Source organism: Capricornis sumatraensis, chromosome 4, assembly GCF_032405125.1.
Source record: "Capricornis sumatraensis isolate serow.1 chromosome 4, serow.2, whole genome shotgun sequence".
In the NCBI taxonomy this organism is placed as follows: domain Eukaryota; kingdom Metazoa; phylum Chordata; class Mammalia; order Artiodactyla; family Bovidae; genus Capricornis; species Capricornis sumatraensis.
In genome coordinates, this window is record NC_091072.1 from 146,525,422 (window position 1) to 146,538,800 (window position 13,379).

At 46.9% G+C, this 13,379-nt stretch overlaps 1 pseudogene; it reads right to left on the reverse strand.

Annotated features, from left to right (window-relative positions):
• Nucleotides 1-2,315: 2,315 nt before the first annotated feature.
• Nucleotides 2,316-13,379, reverse strand: part of LOC138077649 (antigen WC1.1-like) — a 53,919-nt pseudogene continuing 42,855 nt past the window's right edge.

Below are 13,379 nucleotides of genomic sequence, written 5' to 3' on the forward strand. Positions count from 1 at the left end.
AATCCAGCCACAGTAGTAATGCATAGAATCCCAACCACTAAGCCATCAGTAAACTCCCTGTTTGCTTCCTTTTTATGATTTCTATCTCTGTTTAAAAAAAAAAAATCTGAATTTATTCTGTGGAGCAACTCAGCCTGTGCACAACAAATACTGAACCCATGTTCTTGGACCCTTCAGCCACAAATATGAGCTTGCATTCTGCAACACTGAAACCTGCTTGTCTAGAACCTGTGCTTCACAACAACAGAGGCCACGAAGAAGAGTAGCCCCTGCTTGCCACAACTAGAGAATGCCGGTGGCAGCAACAAAGACCGAGTGCAACCAAAAATTAAAGACAGTGCCAAAGATGATAATAAAAACTTTAAAAAATCTTATTTTGTTCACATATTCTCTTCCTGAATTTGTTTAATAGTGTATTTGTGTTTTCTTGGAGTTCACTGAACTTTTGTTGGATATACTTTATTTCTTTCATCAAATGTCATTTATTTCATCTCTTCTCAATGGTGGACGGCCATGTGAGCTGCACTGGGAGAAGCCCTGGGCATCTTCCCATCCCCAAGCACAGCCTAGAACTATGAGGACTGAAGGCATGAGTGTAGATCGGGGCTCAGGATCATGCATCAACCAAGTAACTGGGTGGGTTCAGCTCACATCCAGGCCACCACTCTCAGGTCTTATGTTAGATCAACAGCTTCTCCACATGTCCACAGTGGAATGAGGAGTGGGTGGGTAAGTGTAATCTTGACTTAGGCACTCCTACATGACAGCTCTCTCTACCCTCAAGAATCACAGCAGGATCATGTAGCCAGATTAAAGCAATCTTGAAACAGTATGTTTTCAGAGAAGCCCATTAGTCTGAAATTCTTCCTTTAAGAGTTTAGTCATATCAGACCCCTCCATCCACATCTTTGAAACAAGTAGACGAAGGTTCCTGATCATTCTATCTACATCCCTTTTAGTGCATCTGCTTAGGTCTTTCTTGCCCTCTTGTCCAACCTGGATGCAAGGTATGGGTAAGCACCAATATGCCCTCCATCAGCTTGAAGAGATATGTAAGCTGATATAATTCACTTACAAGGAGAGAGAACTGGAGAGACAAGAAATAGCAGCATCCTGAAGAAATAGTAGGAAGTGATGGAGAGGAAAGAATGGATTGATAAGGATTTGATAACCAACTAGACATGGGAGAAGAGCAAGAAGGAGTCTGTATCAGCTTGAGGAATAAGCAGATTAAGTAACCTAGGGAATGAGAGATGAAAAAGGAAGAAATAGTTGTGCTGAGTTACATTTTTAATTGGCCTGTGAAAATTTATTCAGGATAAGGAAAGCTGTATCCATTCTCTCCCACCAGCCAGCTTCCCTCTTTGAAACTCACACCCAACTCTAGTGCCCAAGAACAGGTTAAAAACGGATGATGTGACATCTCAGGAAAGACACAGGATTAGTTTTCTCCCACTAGTTTGTGAAATGAAAATATTTCCTGCCATATCAATAAACAAGAAATGTCACAGCCATCAGTGATTTCTGGCCTCCAAATGTAAGTGAGGGCTCCCAAAACTTTGATTCTGGGGATGCTGCCACCCCCCATGGTGATTACTGAGGAGCTGGGGAATGCAAGAAGCAGCCATCTGCCGCTCCATAAGGTGAACAGGGAAACAAGGTTGGCCCCAGATAGCGGAGCTGCATATGGAAGGAATGAATCCAGTGAGTCCAGAGGCTTGCATCTTCCCACACATAGAATGCTAAATTCCTTAACTTGATACCCGATCTTTGATGTTCAGCCTGACTGCTTCTTTTGTTGCAAACTCATGTGTAGCCTGACTTGCCCTCCTGCCTTTTTAGAGCAGTTTAGTCAGAGTTACTGAGATGCTGTCTCCAGGGCCTGGAGTCCTAAACATTCCCACCAAATAAAATAAAACTACTTTCAGATTCTGACTATAGTTTTTGGTTGAGAAGTTCATCTTGCTAAGAAGGAGGGTATGAATGTGAACCAAGTTTAGACTCTTTTTCTAAGAGTGACCTGGAGCATTTGTGATCCTGGGCAAAGTCATGACCTCATTAGCCTTTGAAGGAGGTGAGAAAACAGGGCCGTGCACTCATCGTGTATTTCCTTTGAGGAAAATGGTGTTTGAGGATCAATCATCTAAAAGCATCTGACATGGAACTTGCTAAATTACCAACAAAGCAAAAAAGTTACTTTATTCAGAATTTTCATTTTGAGCAATTTTCATGTAACACAATTAGAGGTCAGCATTACTGCACTGAAATACAGACAATTAGAATATCTGAGGCTTCATCTCATATTTAATGCAACATCACCAGAAAGTCACTGTGGATGTTCCCTGGACACTGAGTTCAACATCATCATACTCAGGGTCCCCTTTGTCCCCCTGGAGCAGCCAGGGGCTCTCTTCTCCTTCCCCAGGATTAGCTTCTTCTCTAGAAACATTTAGAGAAGAGCCTGAAAGAGGAAAGAGAAGTATGATTAGAACTGAGACAAGGGGACCAGACAATGTGGTGGAAGCAAGTTAAGCGTGTGGTGATGACAAAGCATCCCTGGGACCCAGGTGTGGGCAGGAGGCTCAGGCTACTCCGCATCAGTTACAGTGAGGATGGACCCGGGTTGTCCTCTCGGATCTGGTCCGTGTGGTCTCTGGGGCCTCAATTCATGTGGAAACCCTGCATCACAGGAAACCTGTGCTCACACAGGAGCTCTGGGAAGACCTGCTTCCAGGCTACACAATCATCAAGGAGATGCCCAGGAATGGTAAGAATCATAACAATGAATTTAAATACTCTCCTTTCACAACAGACAGATGTGAAATCACAATGAGAGAGTGGAGAAAGGAAAACCTCAGTTCTGCAATCACAAACCAGCTCTGCTCTTAGTTGACTTGACTCCTGTTCCCAAATGTCCACAAATACTATAACAGGTGCAGCCACAGAGGCCCCTCCCCAGGGACCACATGGGCCCTCAGATGGAAAAATGTTTTTTCCAGAGAATGAGTATCTTCTCTCAGCTACTGAACCATCTGGAGTAATTAGACTTTCAGTTCAGCTCAGTCGCTCAGTCGTGTCCGACTCTTTGCGACCCCATGAATTGCAGCACGCCAGGCCTCCCTGTCCATCACCAACTCCCAGAGTTCACAGAAACTCATGTCCATCGAGTCAGTGATGCCATCCAGCCATCTCATCCTCTGTCGTTCCCTTCTCCTCCTGCTCCCAATCCCTCCCAGCATCAGAACTTTTTCCAATAAGTCAACTCTTCGCATGATGTGGCCAAAGCATTGGGGTTTCAACTTCAGCATCAGTCCTTCCAATGAGCACCCAGGACTGATCTCCTTTAGAATGGACTGGTTGGATCTCCTTGCAGTCCAAGGGACTCTCAAGAGTCTTCTCCAACACCACAGTTCAAAAGCATCAATCCTTTGGAGCTCAGCTTTCTTCACAGTCCAACTCTCACATCCATACATGACTACTGGAAAAACCATAGCCTTCACTAGACGGACCTTTGTTGGAAAAGCAATGTCTCCACTTTACAATATGCTGTCTAGGTTGGTCATAACTTTCCTTCCAAGGAGTAAGCGTCTTTTAATTTCATGGCGGCAATCACTATCTGCAGTGATTTTGGAGCCCAAAAAAATAAAATCTGACGCTGTTTTCACTGTTTCCCCATCTATTGGCCATGAAGCGATGGGACCAGATGCCATGATCTTCGTTTTCTGAATGTTGAGCTTTAAGCCACTTTTTCACTCTCCTCTTTCACTTTCATCAAGAGGCTTTTTAGTTCCTCTTCACTTTCTTCCATAAGGGTGGTGTCATCTGAGTATCTGAGGTGATTGATATTTCTCCTGGCAATCTTGATTCCAGCTTGTGCTTCTTCCAGCCCAGCATTTCTCATGATGTACTCTGCATATAAGTTAAACAAGCAGGGTGACAATATACAGCCTTGACATCCTCCTTTTCCTATTTGGAACCAGTCTATTGTTCCGTGTCCGGTTCTAACTGTGGCTTCCTGACCTGCATATAGATTTCTCAAGAGGCAGGTCAGGTGGTCTGGTATTCCCATCTCTTGCAGAATTTTCCACAGTTTATTGTGATCCACACAGTTGACTTTAGCTGACTGTGGACTCAAACTCTGAGTCCATGACCCACCTAATAGTCTTTATGTTAAGGCCACTGTGTATCATTTATGCTTTTGAACTGTGGTGTTGGAGAAGACCCTTGAGAGTCCCTTGGATTGCAAGGAGATCCAGCCAGTCCATCCTGAAGGAAATCAGTCCTGAATATTCATTGGAAGGACTGATGCTGAAGCTGAACTCCAGTACTTTGGCCACCTCATGCGAAGAGCTGACTCATTGGGAAAGACCCTGATGCTGAGAAAGATTGAAGGCAGGAGGAGAAGGGGACGACAGAGGATGAGATGGCTGGATGGCATCACTGACTCAATGGACATGCATGTGAGTAAACTCTGGGAGTTGGTGATGGACGGGGAGGCCTGGCATGCTGCAGTCCATGGGTTCGCAAAGAGTTGCACACGATTGAGGGACTGAACTGACTGACCGTGTATCATAGATTTGTACATGTTAGTGCTGACAAACAGAGCTCACCTTAAATTATCAGAATGCCTCGCAAATTCAATACTGTAGTACATTTTTAAAAATCTCTAGCTACCTTTCATGTATAAGACAGCACAGAGGTGTTATCAAATATTTGTTCTATTTTTGGATTTTGTATATATGCCCAATTAATCTCTAAGTTTTCTTTTTCTTTTGGCCACTGAACAATGCTTGTGAGCTCTTTGTTGCTTGACCAGTGATTGAAGTCAGTTCCTAGCAGTGAAAGCGCAGAGTCCTAACTACTGGATTGTCAGGAAATGCCCTAATCTGTAAATTCTCATGCAAGCATATTACATATAAAGTGAAAATTGATGCTGCAGTATAGATGCATAATTGCCAAAAGTAGAGTGATTCCTCACAGCCAAGGAGTGTGACAGCATTAAAGACAACATATGGTTGAGAAGTGAAGTGACATTAAGTAGTGTCCAACTCTTTGTGACCCTATGGACTACAGCCTACCAGGCTCCTCTGTCCGTGGGACTCTCCAGGCAAGAATACTGGAGTGGGTGGCCATTCCCTTCTCCAGGAGATCTTCTCATCCAGTGATCAAACCCAGGTCTCCTGCACTGCAGGCAGATTCTTTACCATCTGAGTCATCAAATGCATATGATTACCCAAATTTGAAACTCTAGAGAGGCTGGGCATTGAGGAGCTCAAATAAACCCTTTCCAGGACAGAAAGAAAAGATTGCAGAAGATCAGCTAACACCACTCACGTGTCTGAGAGGACCTTATCCCATATTCCTTCTCTGCGAGCACTTCCTCTTCGCTCCCCTGAGAGGCAGGAGGAGCCCCAGGCACTGGTACCCCTTCAGCATCATCATAATCCTCACCAGGGGCATCAGTCCTCTGATCTGGGGCCTCTGAGGGCAGAGCAGGGGTCAGATGAAACCACAGTAAGTGGGTGGGTCTGGGAAATACCTAAGATCCCTTCTCACCCAGAGTTTCTGAGCCGCTAAATAGAGTCTGCTGCTGCTGCTGCTGCTAAGTCGCTTCAGTTGTGTCCGACTCTGTGTGACCCCATAGACAGCAGCCCACCAGGCTTCCCCCATCCCTGGGAACAAACCTTGTTTCAAAAGATTTTTTTCTCTAAGACCATGTTTCAGTTTGAAGTATCCAGAAGCCAAAACATGATTTTACTGATCTTTCTCAAAGGAACTCATACCATTGAGCATTACTAAAGTATTTTGACAAACTGTGCTTTCCAGATGTTATTTTTAAAAACATTTTGTTCCTGTTGTGATTCTGGACACAGAGAGCCCAGCCCCAATGTGAGATATCACAGAACAGCCAGAGAAGGGGAAGGACGGACCCCTTCCATCCAAGGGATGCCTCTGGTCCGTCAAAGGAAGACTGTTCCCCTTGCATCTTGTCTCTATGAGGGAAACCCCAAAGCCCAGCTGAAGCAGGTCCATCTCTATTACCTGGTGCAGACCTGGAGTCATTGTCCTCACCATCTGACAGGAAGCCTAAAGTGGAGAAAAACATCACACAACACACAGAATGACCTTCCCACAACCACAGGACCTGTGTTAAGGCTAAAAAGAGACAGGCCTGACTCCTGCAGTGTAGGTTGTGAGCTCTCGGGGCTATGAGAGGCCATACTACCACGTTGGAGGAGCCACCTCTGTGAGCCTGGGGCATGCGTAGGGTCTGAAGATGCTGAGAAGACCTGCACAGCCAGTGGGTGGTAACAACCCTAGGTACCAGGAGGGCAGACAGAGACACCCACCTGGGCTGTCCAGAAGACCCTCCTTCTGAGTCACAAGGTAATCGAGCTCCTCATACATGGCTTCAGCAAGAGCATCTTCATAGCTGGATAAGGCTGAGAGATCCCCCAGCAGGTCAGAGATGCCACCCCAGACACCCTGATCCAGCCAGCCCAACTTCATCTCCCCAGTGCTCACATGGGGGCTGCCAGGGCCTTGGCTTAAACTCCCACCCCGTGCACCGTGTCAGCACCTTCTCCCCTTATCTGACCTGAATCCACAGCTCAGCCCCGAACCTGTCTGATCTCATAGGAGTAGCCATGACTTATAAGAATTCACACCCCAGTCCTAAGAACTTCTGTATACTCAGACTTTAGAGTTTAGCATGGAGCACATGGAGTTCTGTAACTAAGAACAGAGACCTGGGCCAGGTTCCCCTCCTCACACCTGCCCCATCTCCTGCCTGCACACACCTTCCCTGGTCCCCAGTTCCCCTTGCAGCCCACCTCTGCGCTCTGCTCTCCATCTGAGCAGCTGAGTCACCAGGATGATGAGGACCAGGAAGAGAAGGGCCCCCAGGATGAGGCAGAGGACCCCAGGCAGGGAGAAGATGCCAGGGAGGGGATTTGAGGTTGTTCTGGTCCCTAGGAGAAAAAGGCAAGTGGGTGTGGAGAAGGTCACATAGAGGCACAGAGAAACCCCCTGTGCCAGCATTTCCAGGGAGCTCCAGACAATGGCGTTCCAGCCTCAGACACAAGTGCACTGACAGTGACTGGGGTCCTCCAGGTCTTGTCCTGAGATGAGTCAACTCCACTCCAGCTGAGGCAGAGCTGGGGATTGTCAGGGAGATGCCTGCCGGGACAACCTCTGAGAACCCAGCTCATCTCTTCTCCTTGGGCTTCAGGAGACAGAGTGTCAAACAGTCCTGTGACCTGCACCTCACTGATAAGCAGCAACACTCAGGAGCAGGTGGGAGATCCTTAGAATCTGCTCCATGGGAACCAGACTCACTTGGACCTCGGGCATGAGAACCTTCTGACCTCAGGAACCAAGGCAGGGGATTTCCCAAACATAATGCCCTGGTTTTCCCCCACCAGCCAGGGCTCCTCAGGCTCTTTCCTCTCCTGAGCTGTCAGAGAGCCCACAGAACAGGCCCCCAGTATTCGAGTATTCTCCCCTACCCACGGATGGACCACAGTACCTGCTGTATTTAAGGGCAATGTTGTCCTTGCACCTAGAAAGAAAAAGAGTAGATTGGAGCAGGGTGATTGGCTAGAACGCAGGGCAGCACATTTTCCCCTCCTGAGCCTGAAATCACCCCTCAGTCTCCACAGCATCAGTGTGCAGTCCTCCCAGCTCCCCTGCCCTAGATCAGAGCCCCAGCACCCGGGATGTCTGAACATAAACTCCCCACCATGCCCGACCCAACCCACTGCCCCCCACGCTGCCCCAGCTCACCCAGGATGGACCCCGAGCCCCTCACTCACCAGAGCACCTCACACCAGCATCCTCCTCGTGCTTGCAGTCACTCTGCCCCCAGGGCTCCGCAGCACAGTCCCACAGGGAGGACTCCCAGCCCCCGCACTGCACCTCGTCCAGCCAGATGCTCCCATTTCCAGGGCCGAATGTCGCGGCCTGCACGGCTTCCAGGGCCTGGCCACAGCCCAGCTGCTGACACACCACCTCGGCCTCTGCCAGGCTCCAGGAGTCATCACACACGGTGCCCCAGGAGCCGCTGTGCCAGACCTCCACCCGCCCTGAGCACTCGCTGTCTCCTCCCCTGAGCCGGAGCTTCTCCCTGTCTGAAAAGGCAGCAGCCCATCCTGTGACTCCCTTGGGGGGAGGAAGGAGCCCCTGGGAGCCACAGGGAGGGGGCGGGGCTGACGTACCTGTGCAGGGGGCAGCAGCTGGACAGCTCTTGGGTCTTCTTCCTGCAGAAGCAACAATGGGAAGCTATAGTTCAGGGACAGCTGGGGGAGGTCTTGTCCCCAAACATGAGTATCAAGGTTTTGGGTCACAGTCAAATGACAAGAGACCACAGAAGCTTCACCATCTACTTGACTGAGAGGGTCACTGCATCTTATCAGCAGCTGAAATTACTTTATCTAATTAGAAGTTTACCAGGCTCCACGTCCCATAACAACAGCAAACAAGCAGACACAGAGACAAATACAAACATACACCTACATTTTGTAGATTCAATCAAAACCCATCAATTAGATCTGAAAATATTAAATCATCCTAACGATATCCTACATGGTTGGGAGTGACATAGAAACAGACAGTAAGTCACCTGCACACGAGATATAGGCTTCCTCCTTTGGAGAGCATGAGTTGTAATTCCAAGGGTCAGAAGGACACTGCCAGAGAGAGGTGTCAGTTTTCCGACACTGGATTCCATCTACCCAGTGGGGTCTAGAACCTTCCCTAAGAGCAACAGAAGAGTTGAGACTTCCACTGTCCCCACACCCAAGCTGTCTGCAGATCATGGACACGGTGATGTCTTCCATTGGGCTGCGGCAGACACTGCCCCAGGTCCCGTTGTAGAAAACTTCCAGCCACCCAGTGCACTCCTGGTCCTCGCTCACCATCCTGAGGGCCAGGAACTCTAAGATTGAAAGGGAGGAGATGGGACACAGTGAGCACCCCACGCAGTGCTCTCCCCTAGAAGTTGTGACCATACATCCCTGACTCAGCGGAGGAGATGCCCACTGGGTGACAAGACTGACTTCTACCTCCCTTTCAGCTGACTTTGAACATTAATGTTTGTACACCTATTTCTACCGCAACAATGTAGATATGAACAGAGAGCAAGGCCAACTTGGGCACCTGCAGTGACAGGAGCTGATTCCTGCTTCCTGACAAAACTTCTAAAAGAACGGAATGTGATGTGGACAGTGAAGTGGTCGGCAGAATAACGGACCCCCAGAGATGTCCACAGCCTAATCCCAGAACCTGTGATATGTTACCTTACATTTCGAAAGGAACTTAACAGATGTGATTAATAAGGACCTTGGGATGGAGAGATAAAGCTCAAATATTGAGGATTAACTATGTGAGCCCCGCCTAACACGTCTTTAAACTCACTACATTGAGAAATGCATCATCTTTCCCAGCTCCAGTCAAAGGGAAACGTGAGAGAGGGAGAATGGTTGGAAGAGGCACTGTTGTCTGAAGAAGAACAAAGAGGGCTCTGAGACAAGAAATGAGGCCACACAGAAACCACAAAAGGCTGGGAAAGGAGTCCTCCCAGAGATTCCAGGAAGAACACAGCCCTGTGGACACTGGGATGTTGGCCCACGGAGACTCTCTTCAGACTCCTAGCAAACAGAACTGTAAAGGAAAAATCTGAGCTTTCACTATGTCAGGCTCCTCTGTCCATGGGATTCTCAGGCAAGAATACTGGACTGGGTTGTCATGCCCTCCTCCAGGGGATCTTCCTAAGCCAGGGACTGAACCCACATCTCTTACATGTCCTGCTTTGGCAGGCAGGTTATTTACCACTAGGGCAACTTGGGAAGCCCAGGATTTCAAGATGTTACTACCACAAGTAACTGCAGAATGAGCCGTGCTTTCAAGTGTTAACTGTAAGAAATGGCTCTGTCAGGAAACACTGGTGAGAAGAAAGGACCAGAATCTCAGCTGATGCAGGAGGAAGTGAAAGCACCTCGTCTTCACATCTGCTGGAAAGACAGGCTCCATGGGAGGAAGCCTCCTACTCTGGTCCTTTCAACATCTCTCCATCAGGGCTCAGATTCCCGTCCTCCAGGGCCCCACCCCTGCCCCAGAATGTGGACAGAGTGTAGTACAGACCTGAGCAGATGACCCCCGCGTCCTCCTTGTGTCTGCAGTCGTGCCGCCCCCAGCCCCGGGAAGGGCACCTCCACACGTGAGACTCATTTCCTGTGCAGTTCAGGTCGTCCAGCCAGATGGGCCCTGATCCCGCCCCAAACTGAGCAGACCTCGTGGCGTTGAGGGCTTCTCCACAGCCCAGCTGCCTGCACACCACGCGGGCATCGTCCAGGTCCCAGCCATCATCACAGATGGTGCCCCAGGAGCCCTGGTCAAGGATCTCCACTCTCCCGGCGCAGGGACCGCCCCCGTCCACCAGGCGGAGCTGCCTGCTGTCTGAGGAGAGAGAAATGGGACAATGGGGCGGTGACGGGGTTGTAAAGGGTCTTCTCTTCTGTGGGACCCTCACCTGAGCAGTAGGGGGCGCTCTCCTCTGAGGCTGCAGAGCCTGCTGGTTCTGACAGGGAGTCATTGCACTGGGGCAGCGCCTGGGTCTGGTTTCCTGAAGAAACAGCAATGATCAGGGTGTTGGTGATTGAAAAACAGGAAAATAATTAAACTAAATAATGACAAGCAGTGGGGCCTGAGAAGGAAAATGTGACATAGCAGTTTTTGCACTTTAGTTGCTCAGTAGTTTCCAACTCTATTTGACTTTATGGAGTGTAGTACTCCAGGCTCCTCTGTCCATGGGATTCTCGAGGCAAGAATACTGGGATGGATTGACATTTCCTCCTCCAGGGGATCTTCCCCAACCAGGAATCGAAATGTCATCTCCTGTATTTCCTGTATTGGCCAGCAGATTCTTTACCACTGAGCCTTTAGGGAATCCCAGGTTAACATAGCTGTAAAATTTTCATAACTGTAGTGTTCACCTTCGGTATGAAGAGTTCTGTTTCTGACAGTGCCACAATTTTTGTCTTAAGCACTAAGAATGAGTTAAATAAGTTATGTTCCTAAAGTGAAAGTGAAGTCGCTCAGTCATATCCTACTCTTTGCAACCCCATGGACTGCAGACTACCAGGCTCCTCCATCCATGGGATTCTCCAGGCAAGAGTACTGGAGTGCGGTGCCATTTCCTTCTCCAGGGGATCTTCCTGACCCAGGGATCAAACCCAGGTCTCCCACATTGCAGGCAGAGCCCCCAGAGAAGCCCCAAATCTGTCTGTCCCCAAATCTACCCCTAAATAGAAGAAGCAAAATGAAACACTTTCTGAAGTTTTTCTACAATTTGTCATCTACAGTGTCTGCATTTTAAAAAATATTTATTGAAAATAGATCTCATGAGAAACCAAGGGGAAATGTATACATTAGGAACAATTCCCCAGGACACTCAGCTACTAGAGTTATTTGACAGAGAATTTAAAGAGCCTTGATTAAGGTGCCCATGGAATTAACTGACAAAATATGCACCCTGATGAAAAAAAAAAATGATAACAACAAATACAAACTCTAGAGCTGAAAAACTTACTAGTGGAAAATAAGAACTAAAGAATGAGAATATCAGCACATTAGCTCAGCATAATGGAGAATCAATAAAGTGGAAAGTCATAGGACAAATAGACCTCTATTTAGAAGTGCTGGCCACATACTAAGTGTCCTGATTACACTGCTATATAACAAATTATAAAAACAGCCTCTGAAGCAATATATATATATATATATATATATATATACCCACACTCTTCATTTTCTTAAGTCTTCCTGGGCCAGTTATTTGAGAAAAACTCAACTTGGCAGTTGTGTCTTGGGATCTTTCATGTAGCTGCATTTAGATGTCATCTGGGTTTGAAGTCAGCCGAGGACTTAACTGCACTTTGGTTAATAAGGAAATTTCTTGAATTATTTTAGGGATAAAAGGACATCATGACTGCAACCTAATTCAGAAAGATTTTACATATTTATGGAGAAATGGAGCAGGAGGGGGACAGAGAGAGAGAGAAAGAGAGGAAGATTACAGCAAAATACTAATATTGGGAGATCCAGGTAAAAGTCATCTTGGAATTTTTATATTATTTTTGCAACTTTCAGGTCTTAAATTAGGTCAAAATAAAAAAAAATTAAAAGGTGAAAATAAGTCAGAAAGAATTCATTCCTAGGATACTTTCACTAAAAGAAATACAAATAATTTCAAAAATGTGAAACACCTAGAAGAAAATCTAGTAAAATATGTCAAAACCTCTGATAGACCTAAGTGAATGGAGGGATATCTCATGTCAATGAATTGGGAGACTCAAAATTGTCAAAGTCAATCATCCTCAAATTTCTGGTAGATTAAATATAATCTCAATCAAAATACATTTAGGAAGTTTCTTTTGGTGAAAAATAACAAACTAATTTCAAAAATTTTTTCAAAATGTAAAAGGCCAAGAATGACCAACACAGTTGGCAAGAAAAGCAACGTAGTTAGTTAATATAAAGTAACTCTTATATGGGCGTCCCTGGTGACTCAGAGGTTAAAGCATCTGACTGGAATGCGGGAGACACGGGTTCGATCCCTGGGTCGGGAAGATCCCCTGGAGAAGGAAATGCAGAGTACGTCAAGAGAAACGCTGGGCTGGAAGAAGCACAAGCTGAAATCAAGATTGCCGGGAGAAATATCAATAACCTCAGATAAGCAGATGACACCACCCTTATGGCAGAAAGTGAAGAAGAACTAAAATCCTCTTCATGAAAGTGAAAGAGGAGAGTGAAAAAGTTGGCTTAAAGCTCAACATTCAGAAAACGAAGATCATGCCATCTGATCCCATCACTTTATGGAAAATAGATGGAGAAACAGTGGAAACAGTGTCAGACTTTATTTTGGGGGGCTCCAAAATCACTGCAAATGGTGATTGCAGCCATGAAATTAAAAGACTCTTACTCCTTGGAAGGAAAGTTATGACTAACCTAGATAGCATATTCAAAAAGCGGAGACATTACTTTGCCAACGAAGGCCCATCTAGTCAAGGTTATGGTTTTTCCTGTGGTCATGTATGGATGTGAGAGTTGGACTGTGAAGGAAGTTGAGCTCTAAAGATTGATGCTTTTGAACTTTGGTGTTGGAGAAGACTCTTGAGAGTCCCTTGGACTGCAAGGAGATGCAACCAGTCCATTCTAAAGGAGATCAGTCCTGGGTGTTCTTTGGAAGGAATGATGCTAAAGCTGATACTCCAATACTTTGGCCACCTCATGCGAAGAGTTGACTCATTGGAAAAGACTCTGATGCTGAGAGGGATTGGGGGCAGGAAGAGAAGGGGATGACAGAGGATGAGATGGCTGGA